We start from the raw sequence: 16791 nt of genomic DNA on the forward strand, positions 1-16791 counted from the left end.
CACCATACACATAACATGGGGTTGGTTTTGTGGAGAAATAGTTCCTTAGGGGGAAAAAAATGAAACCCCCCCACCAAGAAAACTGTTTTTGCGTTCCCTCCATCCCCCCGCCCCCCAGGAACAAATCCAATTACATGAATTTTATCCTCCCTCTTCCCAGAAATGCAAATGTTCAAATGTGTGAGAATTCCGAAGAGACCAAACTGCTGAGGTCATCGGTCCCTAGACTTACGCACTACTTAACCGCGCCGCTATATGTATGCTTTTGAGCCATATGATACTGTGTATTGTTTACTACGGTTGACGAATTTTCTCGAGTTTGGGCACGGGATCTGGGATTTAAGCCTACAAATTGCAAGATACATGTTGCTAAATTCTTACAGCTGAAAGAGCGCACTGCGCTGGGGAAATACGTGAAGATGTCTTGATTTACCTGGCTTCTTCAAAGACATTTAAGTCTAAAAGTTACTTACCTTCTTTTAAATCCACAGATCTACCCTGTATATATTCGCCTTTCGTTGAGCTATGATAGGAGCATTGCTCATTGAGCAAAGTATTTGCTATATTATGAAACCTTACGATGTCTGCTTTTATTGATTCGAGAAATTGGCTTTTCCGGGCGCGTATACTTCTTCACTAAACACCCAAAAACATGCTGCAGAAACCAGAATCATTTCATTAGATGTGTACAGTTGGTGTTCATTCTGCGGAATGTTAGATATGTCCGTTAAAGGACCGTAGAATGTAAATTAAGTGATTGATTGGTTTTTATCTCCGTCATCCTCGTGGGATCGGTACGTGCTATATACAGTAAATAAAAATGACAGTATTTGAGCCCTTCTTCTGTATCGGATTCTGAGATACTCGCGTCTTAACTGGGAAATGTTTATTGCGTCGATGTTTTCATTCTACATAATTCGGCAACTGTTGGTGCGTAAGTGATAATATTTGATACCAATGGCTGCACTGCAAGCATCTCAGGAGCTCATTAATGATTTGTTTTCCAATGAACATTTCACTGTGTGTGTGTTGGATTCTCTTTTGATGAACTGTTTGCTCTGAGGTGACTCATGGCGTTAGATGTTGGCAATGTGGATGGCTGCCCCTCGTATACTGCGCTCATTAACCCGGTGTAAAGCGCGACAAACGACTGTCTGAAAGGCTCACAAATATGTTTGATCCCAGCAATAATTATTCTATGGGTAAACGTTTGCGTAATTTTTTAGAACATTTCTCGTGAAGAACAGCGGCTTTTCTTAAACTAAACTAAACACCGTCCGAACAGGACTTGGAAGGCCCAACGGTACCGATTGGCCGCCGTGTCACCCTCAGACCGCAGGCGTCACTGGATGCTGATATGGAGGAGCATGTGGTGAGCACACTGCTCTCCCGGCCCTATGTCATTTTACGAGACCGGAGCCCCTACTTCTCAATCAAGTAGCTCCTCAGCTTGTCTCACAACGGCTGAGTGCACACAGCTTGCCAACAATGCTCGGCAGACCGGGTGGTCACCCATCCAAGTGCTAGCTCAGCCCAACATTGCTTAACTTCGGTGATCTGACGGGAACCGGTGTTACCACTGTGGCAAGGCCGTTGGAAGTGGCTTTTCTTAGTACTAAACATGAACATTCTCGACCGCAAGAAACTTCTATTTTTGTGGTTACCGGTTTCAGACCTCACACCATGATGGTTGTCAGTGGCGTTGAATAGAGCAGGCGTTACGAACTGTCTGCTCCGTTCACTGCCACCGATGACTGAAGATGATGAGAAACTAACCGAAACCGGCAACCACAACAACAGAGGTTTCTTGCGGTCGAGACTGCTTATGTTCATTTTAAAATGTATATTGTCGTGGATGTCGGCTTGTGAGGGTACAAATGCGGATATCCGCAGCAATAATAAATTAATGGTTAAACTTCAAAGATAGTATCAATATTATTATCCTGTTTCTGTTTGATTATGTTACTCACCACCAGTGAACGGTGTATGATGAAGCAGCATTGCTCTTCTGTTATAAGGAAAGCTGAAAACATGCAGTCTGTGGCCATTGTTGGAGTTTGCAAGGTCCAGGCTGAGTACGTTCAGTTGCAACTAACCCTTGCCAGCAGCAAATTTTTTATTCTGCCAGATTTAAATTACGAAACCTGTCCTTAACATGATAAAATACTGCTACGAAATTTCGTTCCAGCATAAAGCCTTAAATACGAATGGGTAACATAAATAGTTTAGGCCACTATTTAGCGCGGATGCGAATTAAAGACTTAGAAAGATAGGAGATGCGGAATGAAACTATCTTATCGGCATAAACCTACACATGGCTACGTCAACCAGCTGAATACATTTAACTGTACATTCCCTTTTAACCAGCGAGATTCCACGTGTTGTAAGCTATGGACGAAGTATAAGCTTCCGCAAAACGGGGCAAGAGGGTTACTTGCCCCCTACCCCCTCCCATCCTAACCTCCAACCCAGCCCCCTCTCCAACCCATCCAGAATTTCTTTCATCACAAATTTTCACTCATCGCTAGGGACGATTGTATGCGATTTTACAACACTGCAGATTCCGGAGAGTTGAGTGCAGCAGTATATACTGTCGCTTTACACTAATGAGCAATAACATTATAATCACCTGCTGCGATATGGTTTCCTACATAAGAAAACCTTCAAGTGAATGTGATGTCAGTCCGTGTTCAGTGCAAGTGCACTTTGTGAATTTATCTGCCTCTGCGTCACAGCAGATGAAACTTACACTGTCCCCGTTTGTACTGGAATAGCAAGAAATGTGATAGCCCTATTTGTGCGTTGCCGCATCAGACAGGAACTCCGAAATTCTCAAAAGATCCAGCCGTCTGACATCTTCAAATGAAGTTCCCGTTCCTACAGAGAAATGACATTCAGATCACGGATCCGTTGCTCCTGAGATGAGGCTGAAAGGAAGTTGCTAGTGAGTTGACTATGGATGAGGTTACCAGTGGCATTTTAATGACACCTTCATCAGATAAACCAATAAAGTGGCCAGAAAGTTAGGACCATTTTACACCTAACCAATGTATGCCTACAACAGTACACACATCCTGGAGAATACATACGTCATAGAAATTGCTGTCAGAGCTCAAATTACACATTCTATGACCTTTTCCTCTCTGCATTGTTCGCAGGGCTGCAATTTTTTAAGAATATTATGTACGTCGCGCAACTTTAAACTTTAGTCTGTGGCTCAACGTGACAACTTTTTTGTTCGAACTGTCCCTTAGAACTGAAACAGGCAATACGAATCACTTCGTGGGTGTTGCAAGCAACAGGAACTGATTCATCAGCGTTTAGCTATTCTTATGCTTTTAACAGTAGCTATTAAAATGAAATCTGAATTTTGTGGATATTTCCATATTATTGAGAGTATACTTGCTATGGCTGTCAGTTAAATCTAAGTTACACTTTAACGAAGGTTGGTAACTGAAAATGTGAGCCCGCCCGGTTGGCCGTGCGGCCTAACGCACGGCTTTCCGTGCGGGAAGGAGCGCCTGGTCCTCAGCACGAATCCGCCCGGCGGATTTGTGTCGAGGTCCGGTGAAGTGGCCAGTCTGTGGATGGTTTTTAGGTGGTTTTCCATCTGCCTCGGTGAATGCGGGCTGGTTCCCCTTATTCCGCCTCAGTTACACTATGTCGGCGATTGCTGCGCAAACAAGTTGCCCGCATCTCGTGGTCGTGCGGTAGCGTTCTCGCTTCCCACGCACGGGTTCCCGGGTTCGATTCCCGGCGGTGTCAGGGATTTTCTCTGCCTCGTGATGGCTGAGTGTTGTGTGATGTCCTTAGGTTAATTAGGTTTAAGTAGTTCTAAGTTCTAGGGGACTGATGACCATAGATGTTAAGTCCCATAGTGCTCAGAGCCATTTGAACCATTTGAGCCAGCAAACAAGTTCTCCACGTATGCGTTCACCACCATTACTCTACCACACAAACATAGGGGTTACACTCGTCTGGTGTGAAACGTTCCCTGGGGGGAGAGGAGGGGTGCGGTCCATCGGGGGCCGAACCGCACAATAACCATGGGTTCGGTGTAGGGCGGCGGAGGGGTGAAGTGGACTGCGGTAGTCGTCGCAGGGTTGTGGACCACTGCGGCTGCGGCGGGGACGGAGCCTCTCCGTCGTTTCTAGGTCCCCGGTTAACACACAATGCAATACAATACAACTGATATGTGAGATTTGTCGCACTGTCCCAAAGGTGATACCTGCACCTAGTATCGTGGTAACCATTCAAATTTTTCTACCACTAAATTGGTGCTATTTCCCACGGAATCGGTACTCGCTGTACCATGTGTTGCCTACACCTCACTCCACTTTCTTAGCTAAACTAAGCTCTCGAGTACGAAGTGAAGCTTGGGATTGAATGTTATGACTGCTAGACTGCTAGAAATGTTGTATACTGCCTACCACGAACCGATATTTATTTTGTGGCTTTACCTGGCAAGAAAATCATTTAAGCGGAGCAGAGACGAATGTTGAATCACTCCAGGAATGATATGTGTCGCAAATGAAGAAATCTACTGACATACGTGACCTTCACAAAGGGTAGAGAGCTGTGGCCTGACGGCTGGAATGAGGATCTTGGATTGGCGAAGCTGGTCCACCGTTCATGTGCTACTTTCGTGAAGGTACATGGAATATAGTTGAAGGATGATGAAACCACTATTCGACGAGGTGTTGGACCTCCATACCTCATCACCGACTTATAAATCAGAGGCATGCCCACGTCAGATTTGCGGAAAGAGTACAATTCCGATACAGACACATGTGTTCGGGACACACCATTTAATGAACATTCGTTGACCACTGGGTTCTGTTCACATAGTCAATCAATAACGACTGTAGTGGGCACTGGATCTTCAACACTGGACCATGGATGAATGGAAACGTGTCACTTTACCTGATGACTCACGTTCCTTGGTTCACTAGTTCTATGGATGTTTCTGGATTCGTCATAAATCAAACTAATGCTTGCTTAAAACATACTGACGCAGACCGGTGGTGCAGTATTACGCAAGAGCACATATTCACTTGCACCTCTATGCGACCTGTACTATTTATCTAAGGCATCATGTCAGCTGTAGACTACATGAGCACTGTAGTGAAGCACATACAATCTTTCATAGATCATTTATTCCGCAACAACGATGAAATTTTCCAGCAGTATAGCTGTCCATGTTCCAGGGCCATAATTTTACTACAGTTACTTTAGGAGAGTGACGACAGTAAACTGTCCTTGATGCCTATGGCACCAAGTGCGCCTGGTGTGGATCGGTTGGGACGCTGTGGTGCAACTGCTTCCAGTGCAAAAGCCGGCGATCCGAAGATTACGGGAATTTCGTGACCTGTGCTTACAGGTCCGGTGCCACGTACCTCAGGTTACTTAGCGAAGGCTTGTGGAATGCGTGATCCGCAGTGTATCAGCGGTATTACGTGCCAAAGGTAGACCACCAAGCAATTAACCCGGTGCCCGTAACGCGTGGTTTATCAGTGAATATAAGTAGGACTTTTATAGTAGTCACGTAGCTCATGGAATATTACATTGTTTTCCCCGGGGGTTGTGTCGGTTTCGGTGCTGTCCTGCAGTCAAGGTTGTTGCGAACCTACAAAGAACAGAGCTGAAACAAGGTCCCCAACGTTTTCTTGTGGCTTCACAGTAGATATAAAGGCGCAGAAGAGACCTGGCCCAACGCTATGACGGATGGATTCCGGCGGAAATTTGCAGACGTTATGAAAGTGGCCGAATGAGCAGTACACTTGAACTACATCAGTCCTCATTTGCCGTAAGGCCTACACCCCTCCCCTTTTCCTCCCCATCGTAATCGTAACAGTAGTTTCCCATTTCTCTGTGTGCAGCATGCCTCTCATAGCGCGCACCTAACATTTTTGATGCGAAGCTGATGCTTCAGCATTGAGCTGTGACATTGATGCCGTCCGTATACGTCGGACGATAAAATCTCACAGCACTGGACGAGGAGAGATTAGTCCGTCCATGAATTAACTTATTGAAGAAACGTTGAACCCTCTCCTACTTCGTGCCGTTGCCGTTCTCCTGATGGTGCATACCGCAATCAGTAGCGCTGTTCTGCTGTAAAATGATATAGTGTGGCTTGGCATACATAGACAGTTAGCTGTCATTAGCATGTGAAGTATAGGGATCACACGACGGCGGATTTTCTGAAAGTAACCACAGTGAATTTTCCACAACTCAATTTCTGATAGCGATTAAAACTCCGTTCAAACATGCACTGATGCACCAACGGCATCACACGACCGCCGTGTCGTCATCGTGCCATAGGCGTCACAGGACATGGGTATGGAGGGGGGGAGGGGGGGGAATGTGATTAGCAAACAGCTCTCACAGCCGTTGTCGGTTTACGAGACTGGAGCCTCTACTTCTCACAAGGATTCCCTTGAGTCCGAGGTCACAAGTTCAACCTTTAGTAAGGCTCATTTGAAAGTACGTTAACAGTTACGACAGGAAAAATATTATCTGCTATTGACTCGCAGTGTGCAGAGATCAACTTTCTATCGGATGTATGTGTTACACTTTACAAAGTGGACATCGTCAAAATTCCAAAAATGTTCAAAACAAAGCATTAACCTTCACCGTGATCATCGAATCTAAAATGGTGCGCCACATTGATCATAGAGGTTCGTACCATTGAGGTCAAAGGCAAAGTCCTTGGAATTTATAAACCGTGTACGCCGCTCACGTAGCTCCATTTGTAAAGAATATACATAGAATCATATTGGTATGACGAGGCGGTGAGAATTGATGGAATTTTATGGTATGAAACTGGATGCAAAACAGTCTGTCATGGAGCTCATCGTGAAAACGGCTATCCTTTAAGGGGAAGCTGCAGATAGTACGATAAGATGTCTTATAGGAACGGAAAACAGACATCCAGAGGTTGAATTTGTTCAGTGGTTCCAGGTGGTATGAAATACAATGTCACAAACTTTCAGGAGGTATAGTTTCCTCTAAAGGAGTATGATATTTATACGCAGACTAGGAACCAAGCAAAAGCAAGTTATTTTGACCAGTATTTGGTCAAAAGCACGTCTCATACCACAGTTAAAGTTACCGTACGCCCATTTCCCACTCTTGCATGCTGGGACGTAAGTATTCCCTACTGGCCTTGAAGGTTTACGCACACGAGAATGGACCATAGATGGCAGAGCACGTTCAACTTCTCGCAGCGCAATAAATAACTATCCAGGCAAAATACCATCCCGATTAAGAGTCGGTATAATTGTATATGAATGCGCTCAGGCATCGATGCTAGTTGATCTTGATACAAATATCATCGTACCTCTAATTTCCAGGGTTCCTTTCATATGCATTTTCTTTTCAAACTCCGATTAGTAGGAGTCGAAAACGAATTCCTTACTGAACCATACGAAAAATTTGTTGATATTGTCTAGAAATTATCGGGCCGATTCCGCAGTTTACTGTGTGCATCGTCCAGCTGACACTTTGTCTGACATTACGTTATCTTAGGTTTCCCATTTCTGTAGCTCTGAAGGTATGCCACTGTACACTGCTTCTTTTGATTTCATTGTAATCTATATCACACGCTGTTTGATATGCATAATGCAGTAGATCACTGTCATGCACATCCTGTTATTTGCACCTTGCGTTCTTGAAATGCTCAGACACGAGTTTTTGAAACAAATTCTCCTTGTCGTCCCTTGACTATCGTTAATTTTACTTATGCGCTATACGGTTATACTGCTGCAGGCTTATTCGAAATCGTTTCATAACTGTTTTTTATTATTTTATCATTGTGCTGCGAATGATCTTTCACGTATGTTATTAAGTTTAGTAACCGCTCACTGGCCGAAGATTGTCGTTTACTACGTTTCACTGGAGACGGGATTTGTGGCTCCCTGTCCGACAAGGATTATGAATGATGAACAACACGTACTGTATCGTATTGTATGGAACTGGGGAACTAGAAACGACGGAGATGCTTCGTTCCCGCCGTTGGTACACAACCCCACAACAGGCTACAACAGTCCACTCACCCCACCTCCGATCCACACCGAACCCAGGGTTAGTGTGCCGTTCGACCCCCAGAGGAGCCAGCCCCCCCACCCTCGATACGACTCACACCAGACGAGAGTGGCCCCAATGTTTGCGTACGCGTACGTGGAGAAAGTGTTTGCACAGCAATCGCCGACATAGTGTAGCTGAGACAGAATAAGGGGAACCAGGCCGTATTCGCCGAGACACATGGAAAACCGCCTTATAAACCATCCACTGACTGGCACGTATCGTCATTATTGTCCTCATCATTTATATTGTCGGCACAGTCGAGCGTATAAGACAACTTACGTTCCACTCACCCATCTTGCAGAAACGCTAATATTTCATCTGCACTTCCTTCTCACTCTGCGAAATTCCTTGTGTTCCTTTCTGACGAAATATCGAATTCGGCAACTGTTGTTGCAGGTATGATACAATTTTTCTTTGTTTATCGATGCCATTGTTCTGTTTTGTATCAAAACCTCTAGCATTGTAGCACGGTATGTAAGTTACTTGTCCACTAAGCAGTTCAACTACGCTCCTTAGCCTCATGCTGTGCTCACCACTGGATACCTCCGGTCCCGCACACTATTGCCTTTGGCAGCCAATGTTGTGGTTGCACCGTACTCAACGTGTAGGGAGTCGAATCTCGTAAAACGTCATTGACCTTTTGTGACCTCGGACTCAAGGGGTTCCTTGTCAGTGAAGTGAATCCTCAACTTGTCTCACATAGGCTGAGTGCACCCGCTCGCCGACGGTGCTCGGTAGACACGGACGGTTGGTTACCCATCGAAGTACTAGCCAAACCCGTCTCCGTCGGTGTTTTGACGGAAACCGATGTTACCACTAAGGTAAATCCACTGACATTAAGAAGTATAATCAGCTCGAAAACAGAAAATATTAAGATACTTGTCTACACAAAGGTGTCGGCCGGAACATGTTGAAGGGCAGACTGACTGACTTGGCCCACTACAAACTCTGCTACACAAATCATACTGTTTCATAGTTCTCCGCTGACCGTCGTATGCGTTTTCTCCGTCATTTATACAGCAAGATACTACTTTACAGCATAAGAATAACGCGAAAATTACGTGTTCCGTATGAAACGATTTTTTAATATTATTATAAAATTTTATTACCGTTTGGCGTCCATTCTCTGGTCATCTTGTAATATACATTCTCAAGTAGCGAGTCGCTCCAACGACCTCTAGTAAGCACCATATGTCATGACAAAGGGATGAGCAAGCTACCGGAATGATCATCTACCAACACCCGGCACCTCTAGACGGTGTTTCACAACTAATGTTACAGGCCACTATGAGTTCCAGAAGCGATCCGACATGCGGTGAGTCAGGTTGCAACAAGGTTCGCGCGTTGCGATGCTCATCGATGGCGTATTCCCAATGAGGCGGCGCAGTATGCCACACGATACGCGAAGCGGCTCACAATATGACAAGCAAAAAGACAGAATGGATCACGTCGCTGCTTTAGTTGCAATTACGAGCTCTTCTGAAGACGGTGATACCGTGGTTTATTACTATTCAAAGCTCTAAAACCGGAAAAAGGGAAGAAAGTAAGGGGGTGCACTCTTACAGTGCTATATGTACCTGGCATGGTTCGTCTGTAGTTTCTAGTGAGTTCAGTCCCACGAATTCTGCGGAATGAGAGTCCAGGTTGTATCAATTTTTGGGGCATCTAGTATCACCTACTCTGCCAAAGCAGGAAACCGAAATTTTGTACTTACTTTTTTACCTGCTTTGAAGATAATCATTGTTATTGTTGATGTAGTGGTGTTCAGTCCGAAGACTGGTTTGGTGCATCTCTCCATGCTACTGTATCCTGTGCAGGCCTTTTTATCTCAGTGTAACTACGGCATACTGCATCCTTCTGCATCTGCCTCCTGTATTCATGCCCTGGTTCCCATCTACGATTTTTATTCCCCCCCCCCCCCCCCCTTGCTTCACTCTAGTACTAAATTGGTGACTTCTTGTTATCTCAGAATGTGTCCTACCAATCGACCACTTCTTCTAGTCAGGTTGTGCCACAAATTTCTTTTCTCCGCAATTCCATTCAGTACCTCCTCATTAGTCACGTGACCTACCCACCTAATCTTCAGCATTCTTCTGCAGCACCACATTTCAAAAGCTTCTATTCTCTTCTTATCGAAAATGTTTATCGGCCATGTTTCAATTCCATACATGGCTACATCCGTACAAATACTTTCGGAAAAGACTTCCTGACACTTAGATCTATACTCGATGTTAACGCATTTTACTTCTTCAGAAATGTTTTTCTTGCCATATACATATTATATCCTCTCTACTTTGATCATCAGCAGTTATTTTCCTGCCCAAATAGCAGAACACATCTACTACTTTAAGTGTCTCATTTCCTAATCTGATTTGGTTAGCATCACGTAATTTAATTCGGCTAAATTCCATTATCCTCGTTTTATTTTTGTTGATCTTCATCTTATACCCACCCTGAAAGGCACTGTCCATTTCGTTCAACTGCTCTTCCAAGTCGTTTTCTGCCTCTGACAGAATTACAATGTCATTGGTAAACCTCAAACGATTTCTTTCTTCTCCCTGGACTTTAACTCCTATTCCAATTTTTTGCTTGCTCAATATAGAGATTGAATAACATCTGGGATAAGTTACAACCCTGTTTCACTCCCTTCTCAATCACTCTATCCTTTTCACGCCCCTGTACTCGTACGTCCACCATCTGGTTTCTGTACAAACTGTAATTACCATTTCTCTCTCCGTATATTACCCCTGCTATCTTAAAACTTTCAAAGTATACCAGTCAACATTGTCAAAACCTTTCTCGACATGTCCAAATGCTATAATCATAGGTTTGCCTTTCGTTAACCTGTCTTCCATGAAAAGTCGTGGGGTATGTACTGCCTCGCGTATTTCTACATTTCCGCGGAACCCAAAATGATCTTCCCCAAGGTCGGCTTCTACCAGTTGAAAGGTGGCTACACTGAGTCACAGCGCCAGAGATTGCGCCAAAGAATATTATTCCACCGCCTCCACAGGCGCAGTAGTTGTTGTTCAGAGAATGTCGAGGGCAGTTGTAGTTCAGAGGTTGCCGTGGGCAGTGCTCATTGACAGAATGTCGAGAGCAGTACTAGTTGAGACCATGTCGTGTGCAGTTATTGTTCTGTTGGGCGAAAGAGTGGATGCTGTTCGGTTGGTATAATGTATGTATGTAAGATGTTGCAATGATCACAGTGCATTTTTCGTCAATATATATGGAGGTAACTAAAATTTTCTTATTTCAAATCTCCTTAATAATAATGCCTCTTGGTCACAGGTTCAGTCAACAAAGCATCTGGCTCGTGTTCGTGTATTAGATTTGTAATTCTGGTTTCGATATGCAATTATAGTACTTCTGGTTTTTCAATTAGTTCATTGTAAATGGTGTTTAAAATTTCTTGTCGTATTGAGGAAGAATCGTGCCAGATACGTGTACGTTGAACCGCACTACCACACACAGAACAGTTAAACTTGTGCTTTGTTAATTCGTAGCTTTTATAGTTGCAGGGGACTTCATTAATCAATTGTGTTAACGGAAATTTCCATTCATTCTTTATTGTTATTTTATGTAGTCAGATTGCGTACTAAGACTAGTGAGGACCAACCGGTTACGAGACTTCGTAACCGGATACACAGCTACTAAAATATTATTTTTTGATAATTAAGCACCCATGCACAGTTCCTTGCACTATTTTCTTCTTGCTCCACCAGTACGGATTACTTCGGCTTCATATCGCAAGTTGCGTCTCGCATTATAAAATGACCTAGGTTTAAATGAATTGTAAGCCAGGTACATGTCGCAAAGTTAGGGTGCCCTCCAAAATAGTAAATGAGGATACTTAGACTGCTAAATGAGATACAAATCTTTAATTTGATGTAGTATGAGGAAATTATTCACAAAACAGTTGACACACAGTGGAAATATTAATACAGTAAGACTTTGGCATATGTGATATGGTCTAAGGGGGAGACATGTCAATAATCACGCAAGTGAACTATCTGCAATCGTGAAGAGTTCTGTGGATGGAGTTGAAAGCAGACCGTTCACAGTTTCGAAATAGATATCTTCAAAGTAACTTTAGAAATGATGAAATTGTTATAAAATCACTTTACTTTCCCTACGTCTCATCTCGTGGTAATGGCTCGATCTCACCAAAGTGTTAAGAATGAAGGCAGAAGTGGCTACAGAGTGAGACACTGGTGGCACCAACGGTCCTTGCCAATGGAAAACTGGAAATTAACCTAAAATATCTCTAATTACTTCAACACATCAGCTCTGGTGACAGTACTCGGTGGCTACCAAGCGGAAGATGGAGGCTCAGATCGTGGTAACGATAAAAGAGAAGATGAAACGAAAGCTGTAGTGATTCCTGCTCGAATGTTTACTACAAGGAAACCTGCACTGCCGGATTTTGCATCTCTTACTAAATTCTAATTGGCTGGGCTGTTGGTACTCTGAGCACTAACTCACGCAAATGCTCCTTAGAGCATACTAGGTCCCCTCCTTGGGCTATCCAATATGTGATCAACCAAAACAGTGCGTCCTATCATCATACAAAGAAAACCGTTGCTTCGCTTTCTTTCTGTCTCTCACTGTGACCAATCAGATTGTCTTCGTTAACACAGCCTAAATTCTCTGTCTAACCTGTAATACAATCAAGTGAGCCAATTCCTGTGAATCTTATATCGTGTAAAAAAGTTATTCACGCAGAGTCAACACATTCAGGGCAGTGTCACAAATAAGATCTTGCGCTACTAACACTCGCATCTCCCTAGATAGGTCACCTGCAGAACGTCTGTAACGATGGGAGCTGATTCTCTCAATAGCTGCACCATCCAAAATGAGTTCAACATTCTATTAGTCCTAGAAGCCATGCCAATCTAAATAAGAAGCAAATGGAGTGTAAGGTTGTATTAATTAGTTATTGACAGTCACTAGTACTGCTGTTTATCATATTGTTCGGCGTCAATTAAATATTCAGATGATATGGGTGTTCCATTATGAATCTGCATACATTATATATACAGAAAAACGGCCATATACCATCACCTCCTTATGATTTTGAACTTTATGCTAATGCAGATGTGCTCAAAACTTGTTGAGACACTAGTAAATCCATGAAGTTTTGATCCTACACAGCCTCAAAATTACGTATTCAATTAAGAAACTGTTTAATAGGTGGACAGATCCAAGATAAGATGTTTTATATTTTATTATTACATTCCTGCTTAACCTGTCAAGCCCTCCCTCATTTATCCCTTTCCTTTGCTGGTGAATTGGACTTGTACTTCACGTTATTGTGCCAGCTTATACTTATTCATGATTCGTCGAAATTTGTTTTACAGTTCGTTTTTGGTTAATCCCTATTCACACCAAAAGAGTTTATAAATCATAAGACGTCATGTTTTCTATTCACTCATATGTCGATGCTTTCAAACACACATTCACTCTTTCCATCTCCTTTAACACAGGTTTTATTCACACTCCAAACAATTTGATATTTCCGTCATTCAAACTGTACTCTCGTATAACATGTACTATCTAATACCACTATAAACCTTAAACCTTTACCAGAACACAGATACATACCAAAAGAAAAATAAACAGTGCAAAACACACCAATTTTCAAACAAAAATGATAAAACAAAGAACACATTAAACAGGCAGATAATATTTACACACAGTAAAATATTTGTAGAATAGCAAACTTATGCGAAAAAGTGTTCATTTAAGCATAAAAATCAAAACACAACTAAATGCTATACGCTCTTGTCACTGCTTGTTCTTCGAATAGAATATCATAACTATCCAAAGAAAATTTTAATGCAACTGACAAAGCATTTTTAACACTCATTAGTAAGAGCTGCAGTTCACCCCGTTCCAAGAAAATTCCATATCACATACACAAAGTAAAAGCATCGTACCTGAAAAATCATGACAAAAAAAAAAAAACTAGCGTAACTTCGAGGCACAATTAGTTCGTCGCACAAGACGCACAGTGTCGTAGTCTAGATACAAGAGGTACACAGTTAAGGTCGGTGATCACTGTTCATTGGAAGTCCATTCATTTTACAATAGCAGATGGGTCATAATTTGTCATGTGACCATCTGACTACGATACGAGATGGTCCACAGCGTAATGCTTTTTCTTGATTCGTTGTGCACACACAGACATATACTAGCAAAAATCAGTCGCTTATGTAAGTTAACGTATCATCAGAACACAGATGAGTGCATTGAAATTTGTAGTTGCTGATGTTGAATAAATTGAGGGTCTCTGGAAATGTTAAAATAGCACTTACAATGTTTTCTCAGAAAGTATTTAAACTAGGAAGTTGAAATTTTTACAGGGTATATACTGGCATATTGACTACAACGTAACACCGGGATTTTAAAATTTTGAATTCAGTTGTTAGAAATTAATTCATTATTTTGTGCAATTTTCGTCTATAAATTCAAGCATATAGAAGTGTCTGGAAAAATATGTATTGAGTTATGCAGAAAGGACTGTGTAACATTTGCTGAAAATTTGAAGCAAATTGGTTTGGTAGATACTGAGAAAACATGTAATTTGTATTAAAAAATACAGCTTTTTAGTGCATTCCAGGTGCAGGATGGATTATCTTCATCTTCTGCAAACTGCAAACTCCGCCTCCAACTTCCTCTTTGTCCTGCCCCTGTTTACTCTGGTTTGTATTCATAGACTATTTACAGGTCTATCAACAGATCAACATAAACGTTATTTCCGCCCTTTTTATTGCTCATGAAAGCCACACATTGCATGTTATCCACAAGTTCATCAAGGCAGTGTTGGTGCAGATTGTGCCACTCCTCAACGACAATTCGGCGTAGATCCCTCAGAGTGGCTGGTGGGTCACGTCGTCCAAATGCAGCCCGTTTCAATGTATCCCAGTCATGTTCGACACGGTTCATGTCTGGAGAACATGCTGACTAATCAAGCGATGTCGTTATCCTGAAGGAAGTCATTCACAAGATGTGCAAGATGGGGGTGCTAATTGTAGTCGATGAAGACGAATGCCTCGCCCATACGCTGCCGACATGGTTGCACTATCGGTCGGACGATGGCATATGGCGTTGCGGCGCCTTCCATGACCACCAATGCCGGCTCCACACAATGCCACCCCAAAACAGCAGGGAACCTCCACCTTGCAGCACTCGCTGGAGAGTGTCTCTAAGGCACTCAGCCTGATTGGGTTGCCCCCAAACACGTCTCCGGCGATTGTCTGGTTGAAGGCATATGAGACACTCGTCGTTAAAGAGAACGTGATGCCAGTCCTGAGTGGTCCATTCGGCATGTTGTTTTTGCCTATATGTACAGTGTGGTGTGTACAGTAGTTTTCGTGATGATGCAAACTCCACGTAGACAGCTAGTAACACACTGACATATGTAATTAGGCAAAATATTCGATGATACAATCAAAGACAACAACATTTCAGAGATAAAAACCATAGTACATGATTGCAATAGCAGTATCAACTTACAAAGTGTACGTTTTAATCTTTGGTCGCTGGTAAACACTGTACATCGGTGAGCTAGACCGTGAAACTACATGTGTATAAACTTAATACTTCAGGAAATGAAACAATGGCGACTTTTGTAATCTAAAATACACCGTAACTGCCGAAAATGAATCGGCTTAAACCATAGAAAATAATTTTCTTAAAATCAGGTATATTTGCAAAATTTTGTTTATGGCGAAACATCGTGATTGCCGAAAAGGAAGTCCACTATGTCCTATTGAAAATAAAGTCAGAAATTAAAAATTAAAAAATTATACTGTTTAAACCCCGCCCCCCTCCAGGTCTTCTATACAGTACATAGGATTAAAAATGTGATAAAGTTTTGACCTTGTGTTGAAGAGGAATGAATGTTACTGTAATAATATATTTTGGTATAGAATACTGAGCTGATGTTTACTTGATAGTATATGCTATTATGGTTTTTATCTGCTGACATAGCACCATCCCAGTAATGTATCCTAGAGGACTTACTTTTGTGCTGTCGCTGTGTTTTGCAATATACAAAATTTCGCCAATATGGCTTTTCCTAACGTCAATAAATGGTTTTCCATGGTTTAAACCGATTTATTTTCTTCCGTTACAATGTATTTCAGATTACGAAGGTCGCCAGAGTGGTATTCCCTGATGAATTACGTTTATACATATGTAGTTTCACGATCAAGATCACTGATGTACATTGTTTACATAAAACACACGGTGGGCTCAATAGAGAAAATTACGTTTGTTCAAACTGCAGTATAACTTTTTACCGTTTACGCCAGTAAGTGATACACTATTTAACCTTATATTTGCCTGAAAACTGTGAAATCTCTAATCATTTGATTTATTCGTTTTATGGTTAGCTCGATAATGGTCATTTGACAGAAACTAGTAGCGAATTGTGGAAGATAAAGGAGATTTGAACGTTCATAATGAATTTTAACATTCTACACTGCATGCTACATGGCTCACCTCCTGCTCTGAAAAGTAACGAATCTCAACAATCATGCAACGTAGTAGATAGATGGAAATAGATAAATGAATTGGGTGTTAGTGACAGTCCTCACTATCACTGACATTTCCCGTGATGTCAACATACAGCCACGTATAATTCAGTACAACCATCACACGGATTCCTATAAATAGGTTCAATAGCAATTAAATACGAAA

General features: G+C 42.3%; 1 pseudogene; it reads right to left on the reverse strand.

Moving 5' to 3' along the window:
• Positions 1 to 1480: 1480 nt before the first annotated feature.
• LOC124607667 lies at positions 1481 to 1598 on the reverse strand (annotated as a pseudogene).
• Positions 1599 to 16791: the final 15193 nt, after the last annotated feature.

This window comes from Schistocerca americana, chromosome 3 (assembly GCF_021461395.2).
Source record: "Schistocerca americana isolate TAMUIC-IGC-003095 chromosome 3, iqSchAmer2.1, whole genome shotgun sequence".
NCBI lineage: Eukaryota > Metazoa > Arthropoda > Insecta > Orthoptera > Acrididae > Schistocerca > Schistocerca americana.